General features: G+C 37.2%; 1 long non-coding RNA gene across 1 annotated transcript in view; it reads left to right on the forward strand.

Moving 5' to 3' along the window:
* LOC131073038 (uncharacterized) overlaps positions 1-252 on the forward strand; it is a 103,325-nt gene extending 103,073 nt beyond the window's left edge. The window contains exon 3 of the long non-coding RNA XR_009112819.2: positions 135-252. This is a non-coding gene — a long non-coding RNA (uncharacterized LOC131073038). The remainder of the gene's footprint in view (positions 1-134) is intronic.
* Positions 253-17,279: the final 17,027 nt, after the last annotated feature.

A 17,279-nucleotide genomic window follows, 5' to 3' on the forward strand; every position in this document is an offset into this window, starting at 1 on the left:
TATTGCTATTTTGTAAAACAATTTGGAGAATAATCTTGTGCAGCTAGGGTTTTGGATACAAAATCAAGATCTTGGAGAGATTTGATTAGATCTCACAAATGGTTTGGAATTTGTGCATAAAATTTTGTTGGCAGGTTGAAGACAGTATCAAGAGCTCTCAATCCAAAATTCAGATTTTTTGGAGCACATTTGCATTTTCCATGAATATTTTATGAATTTTCATAAAAAAATAATTTTGAAAGTAAATGAGATAATTTTATTGGATTTTTTTACATTTTTGGAAATCTCTCATATTTATACACATGATCTGTTCTTTGTGATTTTAATTTTGATGCAAAATATGTCCTAAAAAATTGGATTTTTAAAATTTAGGGGTTTTCATTAGTTTGATTAGATCTCACAAAACGGTTTTAATTTTGACATAAAATTTTGTTTTCAGGTCAAGAACAATATCATAAATTCTCAGTAATAAAATCAGAGTTTTTGGAGAATATTTGAAATTTCTATGTATTTTCATAAAAAAATAATTTTGAGAGAAAATTAGCGAAATTTTAGGATTTTATTACATTTTTGGAAATCTCTTAGAATTATACACATGATCTATTCTTTTTTATTTTAAATTTGATGCAAACTCATTCCTAAAAAATTGGATCTTTGAAAATTCGGGTTTTTCATTATTTTGCTCATATCTCACAAACTGCTTGGATTTTTTGCAAAATGTTTTTTATAAAGGTTTGGAAGACCATTAGGAGTGTCCAGTAAAAATTTTAGATTTTTTGGGATCAATTTTGCATTTTATATGAATTTTTTATGATTTTTTTATAAAAAAATAATTTTTGGAGCAAATTAGCAAATTTTTTGGAATTTCTTACATTTCTGGAAATTTCTTGAAATTTTACATGTGGTCTTTTTTTTATGATGAATCAAATCTTTGAATTTGTAAAAAAAAATGCATTGTTGAAGGTCCCTATTTCACAAAGTCTTTTGGATCTAAAATTTACCTAACTTGTGTGCTTGTAGGAAGGGGTAATCATTTGAAACAACCCAAACTACTAATAAATCTTTGTTTTTAATCTGCATTTGTGTGCCTTGTTTTCATAGACTAGCAAACACTTCAATTGGTGCACTAAAATTGAACCAGTGTCTTTTGTGTCTTGAGCAATAGACTCTTTTTGTTTCATCTTTAGAGGGCCTGTCTCCCTGTGTGGTCATTAGGACTACTAGTGAGGAGAGAATGACCCAAGTGGTAGCGAGGAAAAGCCATCCTCTTTCGAACCACTATAAACAACTGTATCCATGGTGAAAGCCATGGGTAACATATGCTGATTAGTTCATACCGACACTATGTCTCCCCATAAACCCGTTTGATCAATTGTAGGGTGTAACCCCTACCGGTTGGGAGCCTTCTATATTTACAGAGCTGAAAGTGCCGCATGTATGGCCACACGAGCAGATGCCCTTACTAGTACCTTTTTGTTTTAGAAAGCCAAAATCCTTCTAGTAGTTGGGTCAAGAGGTCGGACCTCTGGAGCGACCCACACACATACGGTTCTTAGTAGAGATAAAAAGTTCGCCACAGGGAGTTTTCGTGGGGGCTGGTGCTTGGCTGCCCCAGAGAACTGAGTGCCGAGGGTGGAGCCAGTGGGGTCAAGCATCTAAGTATCTGCTCTGAATAGCGTAGCCTCGGGGGAAACCCCATGTGGGATCAACAACTATTGTCTTGGCTAGCCATAAGAATTGTTCTTGTCTTATTTTGAACAATGAAACATTCAAGATCAAACATAAAAACATTGTGTCTTTTGTGTCTTTGAGTGTATGCAAAACATTTTTACATCAAACAACACACTTTCTTTGGAGTCATTTTTGAGTCTAAACACTTGCAAACATTGAGTCCTCATCAACATTGTGTCCTCTTGTCACGAAAAACAGTCAAAAATTCAGATTTGGTCACAACAAACAACTTCACAAATTGGAAAAATTTACAGTCCAACAAATAAGAGCAATCAGTTTCAGAATTCTTGAACTTCCTAGGTTATTTCTCTAGGTTTTCATCTAGCATTGAGCCTATCTTTGCGTCTCACAAATTTCATCATTGCTTTACACCTTACATTACATTCACATTTGTCTAAACTTGAGTCAAAAGGTCACTTTCTTGTCCTCATCTTGCTTTGTCAACATACTACATACAACTACATTTTGCTAAGTGGTCCCTCATCAAGGTCTATCACGTTTGGGTCTCATTTGGTCTTACTTAGAGTCAAGGTCAACTTACCTCATCAAGAGAAACTATCATCTCTTTGGAAGTCACACCTACTCTACTACATACATACTTGGTCTCACACTTTGGACATTGCAAGTAAACCTCAGATTCATTTACATTCCATCCAACTCTTGGTCTTCCATACTCTTTCCATTTTCATCTAGTCCCACACATCTTGGTCAAGACCTAGTTCATGGTTGAAACTCATTCCCAAAAAGAGAGAAGTTAAAGAGGCTCAAGAGTCCGCAAACATGAGTGCCTATAAGTATGACAATGATATCTTCTTCAATTCTGATCATACCACATTACTTGACATGGACATCTATAGAAACACTCAAAATGTTGAGAACATGGACACTACACACAACAATGATACACACAATGACAATATGGACAACATTTCAGTACATTCAACAGAAGTGGAAGACTCCATTATGGATCTCTGTTTCGATCGATTGGTTGAGGAAGTAATGAGGAGAGATAGACAATATTTCTTACAAGTGATGGCACAAAGTGGAGCCAAGATTCCTCATGATTTTGACATTTCTCAAATAATGGAACATCAACCTTTGCAACAACCTCACCCCAACATGGATCAAAGGTGGCCTAACAGTCGAGGCAATAGAGGACCACATCTTGTGCCTGAATCACCGTCATCTTTGTTTCAAAAACCTGAGGTCCCACATACACATGGTCAAGCATATGATACTCACCTTCACAGACCATTATGGAAGTCATGTAGAAAAATATACTCAATCACATGCCAATGCTAAGGACCAACAATCAAAGCAATTGGATATCCATGCTCAAATTTTGGACACAAGGAAACCCCATGTCAAATTTGGGGGCAACACATTAGAACAAACTCATGGGATGCCTGTAGAGTATGGTATACAAGGACAAAACAAATATTCCATTCCTCATCACGACTCTATGCCAAGTGGTCCTTATACGCAACATCATTACAGACCTCCTCCATATGAACATGTGTATGATCAGTATCATCCATATATGCAACATGCTCCTCCTCCACATAGTGGACCAAGCATGGGGTATGGTCCAAGAAGTCGGTCTCCACCTAAGAACAATTTGGAACAACAAATTAATGACTTACAAAAGAAAATGGAGGACATAATACACCAAATCCAACTTATACAATGAGAGACACATGTCCCTATCCATTTGACAAAAGCATTCCAATGTCTCCATTTCCTACACACTTTGTGACACCTAAGTTTGATAAGTACAGAGGCAAAGGAGATCCTAAGGCACATATAAGACAATTTTTCAAAGCTTGCATTGAGGTAGCAGAAAAAGAGACATATTTGATGAGATTATTCCCACAGAGCTTAGGTGATCAAGCTATGGAATGGTTCTCCCAACTTCCACTTGGAATTAAGTCATGGGGTGACTTAGCAGAGGAATTTATCTAACATTTCTCATACAACATAGAGACAGACATATCAGTCACTACTTTGTGCAACACCAAACAAAGGGATGGAAAGTCTTTTTCATCATTTTTACAAAGATGGAGGAATCTAGCCAGCAAATGCTCTTGTGAAATTCCACAAAAACAAATGGTAGAGATGTTCACCCAAAATGTTAACAAAGACATTGGTTATGACCTAAGAAAAGCTTGTTTGTCCACCTTCAAGGACATCATTGAGAAAGGCTTAGTGACAGAAAAGGTCCTAATTGAGCAAGGCATCGTCAAAATATTCAACGAAAACAAAGAGGACTTTAAAGGAAAAGACAAGCCAAGATTTTGGAATAAAAACAAGAACATAGTCAATGATGGTGTTGTTGATGCCAATTCAGTGCGACCCAAAATTGTTTTTTCTAGATCAAACTCTACAAACAATCAAGTGAATACTCAAACAACTTCAAAATCATGAAGGAAGTACACCCCATTGGGAGAACCTCTTGAGTCAGTTTTCAAAAAGCTAGTGGCAAACAAGATAATAACAATTCCGGATCTGCCTCCATATGAGCCAAAGGTTAAACCAAATTGGTGGAATGATGATGAATATTGTGAACTTCATAAAAGAAAGGGACATAAAATAGGAAACTGTCATCGGCTGAAGAACATCATACATGATCTTATTGATAGAGGTGACATTGAGATCGAGGGACACTCATCCAATCAAGAACATGAAATGTTTAAAGAACCATTCCCAAAACATGACAAGGGAAAAGCTAAAGCCACAGATGTGAAGACCAACTATACAAGAGCATCCTATAACTATGATTCAACTGTCAATCACATTTCAATAGATAATTATGTCTCTACCATTATCATAAAAGACAAAACGCCTGAAAATTCTACCCAAAGACCGAAAATTGTCCTAAAAAGCATCGGATCTTCTTCTGAACCCACCTCTGAATGTAATGTTACAACTCGTCAAGGCAAATTCACTTTGCAAGGTGCTCCTGCTAAAAAGACCGCTTCCTCATCAACCAAACCTGAGTATGACCTTGTAGAACAATTAGGGAAGACACCTGCACTTATCTCCATCATCATCTCCATCACCTCCGCCATCTCCATCTATCGGCTCCCTTGGATCCGTCAGCCGTGGAAACGGATGCTCTACCCAATATGTAGTATACTCTGCATCCATCCTTGCATCCTCTATGTCTGGCCACGTATCCCAAGGCAAGGGAATCATCTCTACCAGCTGCATCACTACCTGATCATAAGACAATAATGGCCCGAAGTGCACCTGATCTCTCACTGTCCATGCATACATCCTAAAACCCCGTGGCATCCGCTGTATCCTGCCAAACTGCCTACCCACCCTATCCACCAACTGCCTCTCAAGAACATATAGCATCCTCCCAATCAAATATCTTCTCCTAAACACATATTGCAGCTCCACTGCATCATCCTCCCACTCCTCACACTCTTGGTACAGCCTCCATAGTACACTGTCGAGCTCAACAATGATCTTGTGTGAGTACTCTAATCTCCCAATCCATGACTGGGATGTAATCATATCATACAAATGCACAAAACTGAGCCCATGGCCCTTGCCTCTGAAATGAATCGATCGTGTCATCGACAGATGCTCATATGCCCACACTTGCAACAATGTAACTCCGTAGCCCAATCCTGCTGATCCATGGTATACAAACTGATGTAACTCATAGTACAAGTGTGCCAATAGACACGATCCCGATGCAAACCTGGTGTGTTCTATCACCAATGTCTCCAGTGTACTCCCCCATCCCACAGCTAATCCTCGTATCGTCCTATCCAGATAGAGGAACCCACTGATCACTCCTGCCAACACTGTTGGTAGTGCTAATTCTGTCTGTGTCATGGTATCCCAACCCACGTGTCTAGCCTTCATCTCCAATCCCGGATCTTGGAACACTCGTCTCAGTGCATCCCTATCTATGTCTCGATCGTAAGGAACTAACTCCCCATCGATCGACATCTACAGTATCCTATATACATCCTCCAAGGTGACTGTCATCTCACCCATAGCCAAATGAAAAGTACAAGTCTTTGAGTGCCATCTCTCAGCTAGCATAGTCAGCAATCCCATGTTCACCCGAAACTCAGGCACATACAAAATATGTCGTAGGCCCATAGCCTGAACTATGGCTCTCTCCTTGACTGGCAGCTCTACTTGCAAAATCTGAGTCGATGGGAATCTCTCTCGTGACTCTAGCATAGGTAAGTCCTCCCACAGTCAAGCAAATTAGTTGTGTCAATCCTAGTGGCATTCCCTATTCATCACAAAGTGCTGATTTTTATCCTAGTGCTTATATCTATCATATGGCACTCTATCTTAGTAGCATTCCCTGTTCATCACAAAGTGCTGCTCTTTTATCCTGGTAGTATTTCCTATTCATCACAAAGTGCTCCTTTGATCCTATCTTGTAGGGCACCTACTTGAGTGTATTCTCTTGAGTAGCTTATCCAATTGACAACGTATGTTCTATCACAAAATTGTCAATTTCAGCTTGATCCAATTGGCAACGTATGTTCTATCATAGAATTGTCAATTTCTATGGTACTCCTTGTTCATCACAAAGTGCCTTGCTCTATCCTATCTTAGGGCCTCTTCTTGAGTGTATCCTCTTGAGTAGTTTCCTGATTGGCAACGTATGTTCTATCACAGAATTTTCAATCCTAGCCCTATCTGCTACCCTAGTCTTCCCTAGAGGACCTACTTGAGTGTATCCTCTCAACAACTTATCTAATTGACAACGTACGTTTATCACAAAACTGTCGATTCGACCTTGAAGACATAATCTCTCATTCATGACACAAACGCACTTTGGCATTTTTTTTAGACATACCTAGAGTGCATTTATTACACTACTTGGCATGCATTTATGACAACATTTAATGCGACAAAGTACAAGGAGGTTTTGCGGTACTCACCGGCTCTCCTGCATATGCTAGCCTCTAAAATTGGCGAACGCGATCGAATCTATGCACCAATGCCATTGTTGTTAACAACTCTCTGCTCTTTGATCTCTTGGATGTGTGGATGACAATGAGGATGTTTCCCCTCGTAGTCTATCTTATAGACTTCCCTAGCCACGGTCTCTTGAGTCAGTCTTCTTTATCACATGACTCTGTCACTCTATCCTATCTTGTCAGTCATTTCTAGCCTTTCTTTCTTATCGAGAGATTGTTTGCAATCTTTTCAGACATTTTCATCCAATCTCTTGAGGGGGCATATCATTCCCATCTTGGGGCAACTTTGTATCAGTTCATCTTATCTTCTTTGAAGCAACACGACAAGTTGCATTGTCTCAAAGAGAGACAAAATGTAGACACCTAAAATTGTCATGTCTAATTAAATAAATATCTTTATTTATTTAATTATTTTAAGCCTAATTCTTCTATTAATTAAATTAATCTTTATTTATTTAATAAATTCATTTATCCTCTTCTAGCCTTATTTCTCATTTAAATAAATACTTTATTTATTTAATTAATTCATTAGCCTTTTCTACCCATGACACATGTCATTCATCTCTTAATTCCTACACTACCTACCCTCTCATTATTTTATTATTTCCTCTACCTACCCTCTAATCATAGCCAACCATTTATCTTTTACACCTATTAATCTTATCCCTCCATTTCTTATAGTGTCTTCTATATAAGGAGACACTTCCTTCATTATCAAACCTAATCAGTTATTCCAATCATTCTAATCATTCTAATCAATCTAATCAAGCATTCTAGCATTCAAACATTCATATGCGATCAAGCCTACTTGCAACCATATTTCCATTCTTTGTTGAGCTCTTGTGCACACATAAAATCTGAGAGAAAATATATCAAGCAAGATCAATGGAGATCCAAACCCTATTGGACATGTGATGGTATAATCTTTGTGATTTCATTTGATTTGCATTGTCTTAGTTAATCTTCATATGTTATGGTGGATCTTTGTTGTTGTTAGGCTAGGGTTTTGTGGTTGAATTCATTTAGTCTTTCAATATTATTGTTTTATCCATTTTACCATAAACAGTAACTATTTTTCATAAAATAAATTTGGACATAATGATAGTGAATTAAGAAGTTAGATCATATCTTATTCATTCAATGGTTAATGTTATACTCACACTATTCCTAGACATAAGGCAAATGAGTGCAAAATTAGAATGGTATGGAATGGATATGTAATAAGGGATATGGTGGAAATTTTCAATCATTCAATGGATATTTCTATGCATGCAACAAGTTTGAGCACAAGGCTATTGAAGCAGTCACTGACAAGGAGGGACCTCAAAGTGATCAATCCAGACTAGTTAACAAGAGTAAACACAATGGAAACAAAAAGATATGATGGGGGCAATGTAGAACATATTGTTTTATTTCATGAAAATTAATTACATCCAACCGGTAACAACCGGGTTACAACATATCGGCTCACAGGCCTAGTAGAACATACAAAATAGGTCACAACCGGGACCTTGAATCGTGAGATCTATCTTCTACACATAGTCTAGCTACTTGATTCTCCGATTGATTACATTATAATGTACAATTATAATTATATATATCGATCCAAAGGATCCAATTGGTCCAAAAGGGATCAAAACCCAAAGAAAAAGACCTAATGTGCAAAATAAACAAGGTCGGCCTTCGCCAAGAGATTCCTCTGAAAAATCCAAAGGATGAAACATAGCTCATGGGAAAAGGTTGACCACACACCAAGGAACATTAGAATCAACTCCCAAGGCTCTGCAAGCTTCGAAAGGGGTTCTGGTAGATCACCAAAATAGGTCTAGACAACCGGTAACAAAGGACTGTCAACCGATAACATGAAACTGTCATGGAAATAGATAACGATATCATGTCAAAAAATGATCCAAATGCGATGCGATCAGGAAGAAATAAATATGATCAAGTATTCAAGTATAATCCAACTCTACAAGATCCGATGAGCCAAAAATAGGACACACAGAAAGGAAAACTAAAACTGCAAACAAAAAGGAAAATATTTTTGGTTGATGCAAGATTGCTATGACCTGGGGATGTTCCTACATCAAACATCCAAAGTTATTGAAAAAGTGAGCCTCTCACTTTGTTGGTGTCAGAGGGAAACAAAGGCAGTCTACCTCTTCTTGAGAAATCCAAGATGAATCTTCAACTAGTCTGTCCTTCCACTTCACAAGATATTCCTTATATTGATTGCTCCAGGTACTACGTCCAATCCTACTATCCAAAATCTCTTCAATCTAATCCGGTTCCTTTCGGGGTAACCATTTCTCCAAGTTTGCAACATTGCCTTTACTAAATTCTGGTTCATGGTACTCATGAAAATCTATAATGTTAAACACAGGTGAAATACTTAGACTATGCGGTAACTCCACTTCATATGCATTTCTAATTGAACTTCCTCAAAATCCTGCAAGGTCCAAACTTCTTCATGATGTGCAACTTGTTATAAGTTCCAACCGGGAATCTCTCTTCTCTCATATATACCACCACTTCATTGGCAACTTCAAATTCCTTATGTCTCTTCTTCTCATCTTCCTTCTCCTTATATTTGTTGTCCATGTCTTCCAAATGCTGCTTAACCTGAATATGCAATGCTGCCATGTGATCTGCAAAGTCTTCTGCTTCTGAACTTCTCCAGTCTTCATTGCTAATGTCTCTCAATTATGATATACCTCTAGGATTCACTCCAATAACAATCTTAAAAGGTTTTTTTATGGTACATCTATTCACTGAATTGTTGTAGGCAAACACTGCTTGTGCAAGGATCAAATCCTAACTTCCGGTTTTATCTCCCACTAAACATCTCAACAAGTTTCCCAAACTCTGGTTAACAAAGTTTGTCTATCCATCAATATATGGATGAAAAGTAGAACTGAACTTCAAATCTTTCTTCATCTTCTTCAAAAGCGTTCTCCAAAAATAGCCAACAAACTTAGTGTCTCTGTCTGAAACTATGCTCTTAGGTAATCCATGCAATCTCACCACTTCCTTGAAAAATAGGTTTGCTACATGAAATGCATTTGATGTCTTCTTACAAGGTATGAAATGAGCCATCTTTGAGAATATATCCACTACCACAAATATATAATCATTCCCTCTCGGTGTCTTAGTCAATCCAAGTACAAAATCCATGCTTATATCTGTTAGATAATTGGTTAATCCCAAAGACACTGAGAGGGGGGGTGAATCAATGTTATGGTGTGCATTGATGCTGATTCCTTTATTTCTCTTTGCTACATTATTATTTGTTTACCAGTATATTATTTCTTCTGCAAAATCTTGCAATATGCCCAATCTTGTTGCATGCATAACAAGTTACATTGTTTCTTTGAATAGATTTTCCATAACCTTGCCCGGTTTGAGTTCTGCATTGATTAGATAGATGTCCAAATCTACCACAAGAATAGCATTTTATATTCATTCTACAATCATTTGACTTATGACCATATTTATTGCATTTGGAACATTGACCAGTAAATGAGTTTGTATTCTGATTATTCCTATATCTGCATTGATTTTCTCTATGACCAAATTTGTTGCAATTAAAACATTTGCCATTGAATTTATAAGCATTGGGTTGCCTTACTGATTTATTGTGATCATGATTATTTGCAGTTCCAGAACTTTCTCCATGTTCAAATCCAAGTCCAATTGTATCTTTATCAGGTCTTTGATTTTTCAGCATATCATCGAGCTTGGCTGAGCTCTTTTTGGATTTGTCTTTGTATTCATTTGCAGTGACCAACTCATTTTCTAGAGTGCTAACTTGTCTCATAAGTTCCTCTTTGTCATGTTGCATCTGAATCAAATTTTATTTAAGCATATCATTTTCATGACTAAGCCTTGCAGATTCATTTGATCTTTCATTAAGTCGTCTGGTCAAATCTTCCCGATTCTTGTTTCTATCTTCAATATCCTTACATAGTCTCATGGTTAAATCTTGCATCTCATTATTCATGTTACTGTTCTCTTGTCTCAGTTTCTCTGCAATATCGTTGAGAGTTTTTTTTAATTCATCATCTTGTTTTTGCAGTTGCACATGTAATTCTTTTCTCTTATTCTGTGCCATGGCCAAGTTTTCTTGAAGTGCTTTGATGAATTCTTGAGCAGATATGAGTTCTTCCAGTTTGATATTCTTTAATTTTTCTACATCAAAATCTTCAAGAGCCGCTTCCAACTATTGTCTCAAACTTTCCATTGGTACTGGTTTTAGATTCTTCCTCAAGTTGTTAGTCTTCTGCAAATAGAGGACCAGGCTCTGATACCAATTATTAGATAATTGGTTAATCCAAAAGACACTAAGAGGGGGGGGGGGTGAATCAATGTTTGACTAGTTTAAGAAATATTTTAGTTTATTTGGATTTTTTTTAACTGAGATTAATATACCGGTAAACAAATAATAATGCAGCAAAGAGAAATAAAGGAATCAACATCAATGCACACCATAACACAAATATTTTGGTGAGGAAACCCGGTAAGGGAAAAACCTCAGTGGGATTTGTGATCCACAATATTTACTCACTGGCCATATGAATAAATATTACTCAGTACAAAAAGGGGCCTGCACATGCAGTAAGGCCAACTTCCTAGAGCTCACTGCTCAACAACAAAAGTGGAGTCTCACTGACTACAACATCACACTGATGTAAACATAAAAAAAAAACTCTTACAACTTGCATCAAAATGCTGGATGAGTTCGTTGTTATGCTCTGTTTGATACCGGTTCTGCCTCTACCGAAAACCCTCGCCAGTATGTTGTCAAATGATTCTGCTTATATAGAATAGTCTTCGCTCTGCTCTGCTTCTTATTCACTCCAAAATAAACACATCAAAATGCATATACTATTCACTATCATATCCTATCTTATCTCATATTATCTCTTACTTATATCTAAATGACCTACAAGAAATCATAAATATATGGGTCTTTACAAATACAACATGTTGGCCATACAATTATAATTTACATTACAATTTATTTCGCATAAACAATATTTATTGACAAGTCGGCCTAGAATGCCAGTATAATCTTCTGCCGGTGTAAACTAGATGTCGATGTGAATAAGCCTTGTTGTATCTGTCGGTGCTGGTAGGTTAAGTCTATTGCCGGTTGAACCTATGGAACCTTGTTGCCATCAATGACAATATCTACCTTTATCATCTGAGTGTATAATGCCAACAATATCTTCCCAAGGTCTTACCGGTACTATCAAAGGTTTATACAATCCCACATTCTAACTACTACCCTTTGCAACTTGACAAACTCTACAACTCTACACATATTCTTAACATCCTTATGAATATGGGGCCAAAAGTACTACTCACTCACCAATGCTACTATTTTATCAATGCAAAAATGTCCAGCTAGTCCTCCACTGTGTTTCTCCTTTATTAGATTCTCCCTCATAGAACTCTTAGGTATGCACAATTGAACTCCTCTCAATAACATCCCATCTTGAATGGAGTAATCCAACCACTCGCTTCTATCTACCATAATAAGTTCTCTACATGCTTTCCAAGGTTCTACAAAATCCGGATCATCATCATAGAAGGTCTTCAAATCTTCAAATCTTAATACTGTCACTCTCATATCTGTTAGCAAATTCCTTCTTTGACTCAATGCATCAACAAATTTGTTATATTTACCACTTCTATGCTTCAACTCAAAGGTGTAACCCTGCAAGAATTCTACCCATCTCATATGTCTCTGATTCAACTTACTCTGACTGTTCAAATACTGCAAAGCTTGATGATCTATGTACAACACAAACTCCTTAGGCAACAAGTAATGTCTCCACTTCTTCAAGGCTTGAACTATGGCATAAAACTCCTGATCATACACTGAATATCTCCTCTGGGTATCATTTAACTTCTCACTAAACTAAGCTACTGCTCTCCCTTCCTGACTCAAGACTACTCCTATTGTTGTTCCACTTGCATCATAGTCCACTTGAAATACTTTATTAAAATCCGGTAAAACTAACACGGGTTGATCAGTCACATTCAGCTTCAACAGTTCAAAACTTTTGTTTGCTCCTGTGGTCCACTTGAATTCCTTCTAATCTCCTCTCATGGTCTCAGTCGTAGGGTTACAAAGTGAACTGAAACTTCTGTAAAACTTCCGGTAAAAATTAGCCAATCCATGAAATGATCTTACCTCTCCAATGCTTTCCGGTGAAGGCCATTCAACAATTGCTCCATCTTCAAACCATCCTCAGATATCACAAATCCCAAATAGACCAAATCATCCTTCTTGAAAGTACACTTCTTGATATTGATCAACAAATTCTCTTCTCTCAACCTCTACAAAACTTGTCTTAATTGCAACAAATGCTCCTCTTTTGTCCCATTGAAAATCAAAATGTCATCTAAATACACAATAAAAACTTACCCAAGAATTTCTTCAATACCTCTTCCATCAGCCTCATGAAATTACTTGGTGCATTAGTCAATCCAAAAGGCATCACCAATCATTCATACAGTTCTTCATTTGTCTTAAATGTTGTCTTCCACTCACCACCTTCTCTAATCCTGATATGATGATATCCACTCTTCAAATCTATCTTTGTAAAGTATTTTTCTCCTCTCAAACAATCCATTATTTCATCCATCAGTGTTTCACTGTGATCTTTTTTATTGCTCTGGAATCTATACACATTCTCCACTCTCCATTCTTCTTAGGTGCTAATACTGTTGGTACTCCATAAGGGCTCAGACTCTCCTTGATCAAACCTTTCTTCAACAACTCCTGCACTTGTCTATTCAGTTCTTCATTGTCTACCAGTGTCAACTGGTGTGCAGCTTTGTTAGTCAAACTAGATCCAAGAACCAAGTCCATGCAATGACTATTACTTCTCACATGTGGCAATCCATCAGGTACATTATCTGAATTGATGTCTTCATATTTTGTCAGCAAATCTTTTCACTTCTAGATGTTCTACTTATGGTTCTGGTTTCTCAGTCTATTAGGTCCCAGAGACAACTGAGAGGGGGGGTGTGTGAATAAGTTGTCTAATAAATTCAACCAAAATTAAATTAACCAAAACTTAACGCTTAATACTGGTAAACCAAACCTTATGCTGGTAGACAATCTTAACAGTTAATTGCAGTTTCGGTAAAGATTAATGCATGAAACAGAAAGACAATAACATCCACAATACATAACACAAATATTTGTACGTGGAAACCCTGTAAGGGGAAAAACCACGGTGGGAAGCCTTACCCACAATCAAATGATACTACTGCAAATCGTATATGTGTATAATATGGTTTCTGCACATGCAGAAAGGCCAGCTGCCTAGAGCTCACTACTCAATCACAAAATGAGAGTCACACTGACTACAATTGGATGGTTAAATCCAATGATAATGTACTGCATAAAATAGCATCTTCATATGCTGGATTCAGTACCGGTTTAGTTCTGATTGCCTTCACAAAATCCTTCCTTCAACCTTCAAATGATGTTTGCATGTATAGCTCTGCTTATTATCACATAGACCTTATTGCAATCCTTTTTGCATTCACACATTAATCTCACAAATGAGATCTTATAGTTATACCATAACCTAAGACCAATTTGAATAGGTCGGCTCACTAAAAGATATTACAATAAAATCCATTACAAATAAATCAATATCCGATGCATGATGTCGACTCAATGCATTTATAATAATAATAAATCATCTCCATAATGTGCCGTGCTGATCTAGAATAGATATACCTGCTGGTGCATATCATGGACCTATTTGCCGGTAACAAAAAATATGCAAACCCGAATAAGAAAATAACCAAATCGCCAAAACCAATTGATCGAATAATATCTTTGACATAACCAAGTAGTTTCCAAATCATTCCAAGTGCCGATGAACAATATAATCTACTGATGAGCCAATTACCAGTGACTGTGTATAAGTCTGTGACTTGCTGGTGAACATAACCAAAATCTCCAAGTGTTGATAAGTGTTGACAAGTGATGACAGGTGTTGACATCAATGGAAAAACCATATCAACATATCCAAAATACCAACACAGTCTTCTTAGGAATTAAGGCAAAACACACATTCTCATGTCTCAATCCATGCAGGAATTTCCTTCCATCTACCAAATAGATTCTAACATTCGTACAAACTTCATTCTTCAAAGGTTCCTCCAAAGGTAGCAAGGTTTGCTTCATCCCATTGGCTACAATAGTGTATTCATTCTTTCTCCCAACATGTACTACCAAGGTCTACCCAACAAAAGATGACAAATATCCATAGGCATAATATCACACAAGACTTCATCACGATAATTCCCGATTTTTAATTTCACCAAACATTTTTCACTTACTAACAACTTATGTTCATCCTGAATCCATGCTATCTGATAAGGCTTAGGGTGTTTCAATCTCTCCAATTTTAACTTATTCACCATTTCTTTTGAAACAAGATTATCTGAACTACCACTATCAATAAAAGTTTTACAACACTTACCAGATACCTTACATCTGATCTTGAACAGATTCTTCCTCTGCAAGGGCTCTTCATTTCCTCCGGTATGACACAAAGCTCTCCTCATCACCAACAGTTCTCCATCTTCCAGTTTATTGTTTGATCCGGTGGGGTTTTCTTCCACCATTGCTACTCTTCTGGTAGTTTCTGTCTTCTTACACTCGAACACACAATTTCCTTCTCCTCCACACTTAAAGCAGGTTCCTTTGAATGTCCTCTTGTCTTCTCTTCCAAAATTCTCATTCTGGTAACCATCTGGTTCTCTCCTCTGGTAGTAATTTCTATCATCCTTTTGGTATGAATTACCTTCTTTGCTCACTTCCTTGTCCTTTCTCTGATCTATATTGGTTACTCTTCCTCTGGTATATCCTCTTCCTCCTTGAAATCTTCCTCTGGTAAACCTTCAACCTCTGCCTCTTTGTCTCTGCTCATGTCTTTTGTTTAACTTCTCTTCTGCCTTTAGGGCATATTGGTAAGCTTATTCAACACTCTCCAGTTTGATCATACCAAGTTCATCTTTTATAGACATCTGTAATCTATTCAAATATCTTGTAACTTGTTCAACTTCATCATCAACATGTCCGGATTTGATATTCAACTTGTAAAACTCTTCAGTATACTCCTTCATACTAGATTCCTTTTGTCTCAAATTTTGCAACTTCTAGAACAAATCCACTTGATAATTCACCGACACAAACTTAGATTTCAACTTAGCAATCATCCGATCCCATTTCTTAATCTTATCTTTACCTTGTCTCTATTTATCAACTTGCAAATGCTCCCACCAAAGAGATGCGTGATGTTTCAACCGGGTATAGGCATATTTCACCTTCCTCTCTTCTACAATGTTTTCAAAATAAAAATACTTTTCCATCTCTGAGATCCAATCCATGAACTCATCTGAATCTAACTTCCCATCATATTCCAGTGGGGAAAAATGAGGTCTACTATTCTCCCTACTCAAAACCCTTAAAAACATTTCCTCATCCAGATCAATCGTTGGTAGGTTTTCTTTTCTGCCAGGGCTTCTTCTTCTTCATCTTCACTCACATCTCCATCACAACAGGGTCTGCATTCCCATGTGCTCCACCATTCCTAGCTCCTCTTCACACCATCATTCATGCTAGTCCTCTACAGCTATAGGTCGGATCTACAATCCGCCACCCTACAAAAATTTTTTAGGACACACAACCTCTGGAATGAAACTTTGCTCTGATACCACTTGAAGCAATCACCGATGAGGAGGGACATCAAAGGGATCAATCCAGACTGGTCAGCAAGAGTAAACACAATGGAAACATGAAGATATGATGGAGGCAATGCAGAACAGATTGTTTTATTTCATGAAAATTGATTACATCCAAACGGTAACAACTGGGTTACAACATATCGGCTCATAGGCCTAGTAGAACATACAAAATAGGTCACAACTAGGACCTTGAATTGTGAGATATATCTTCAACGCATAGTCTAGCTACTTAATTTTATGATTGATTACATTCTAATGCATAATTATAATTATATATATCGATCCAAAGGATCGAGTTGGACCAAAAGGGATAAAAACCTGAAGAACAAGACCTAACGTGCAAAATAAACAAGGTCGGCCTTCACCAAGAGATTCCTCTGAAAAATACAAAGGATGAAACATAGATCATGAAAAAAGGTTGGCCACATGCCAAGGAAGATCAAAATCAATGCCCAAGGCTCCACAAGCTTCAGAAGGGGTTTTGGTAGATCACCAAATTAGGTCTAGGCAATCAGTAGCAAAGGACTATCAACCAGTAATAGGAAACTTTCATGAAAACCGATAGCGATATCATGCTAGAAAATGATCCAAATGCGATGCGGTTAGGAAGAAAGAAAGATGATCAAGTCTTCAAGTAGAATCCAACTCCACATGATCAGGTGAGCTAAAATCGGGACATAGAGAAAGGAAATCTCAAACTGCAAACAAAAAGCAAAACAAAAAGGAAAATGTTTTTGGTTGGTGCAAGATTTCTATGAACCAATGATGCTCTTGCATCAGCTATTTAGTGTAGGTCAAACATTAGAA

The sequence above is a fragment of the Cryptomeria japonica genome, chromosome 6, assembly GCF_030272615.1.
Source record: "Cryptomeria japonica chromosome 6, Sugi_1.0, whole genome shotgun sequence".
Lineage (NCBI taxonomy): Eukaryota > Viridiplantae > Streptophyta > Pinopsida > Cupressales > Cupressaceae > Cryptomeria > Cryptomeria japonica.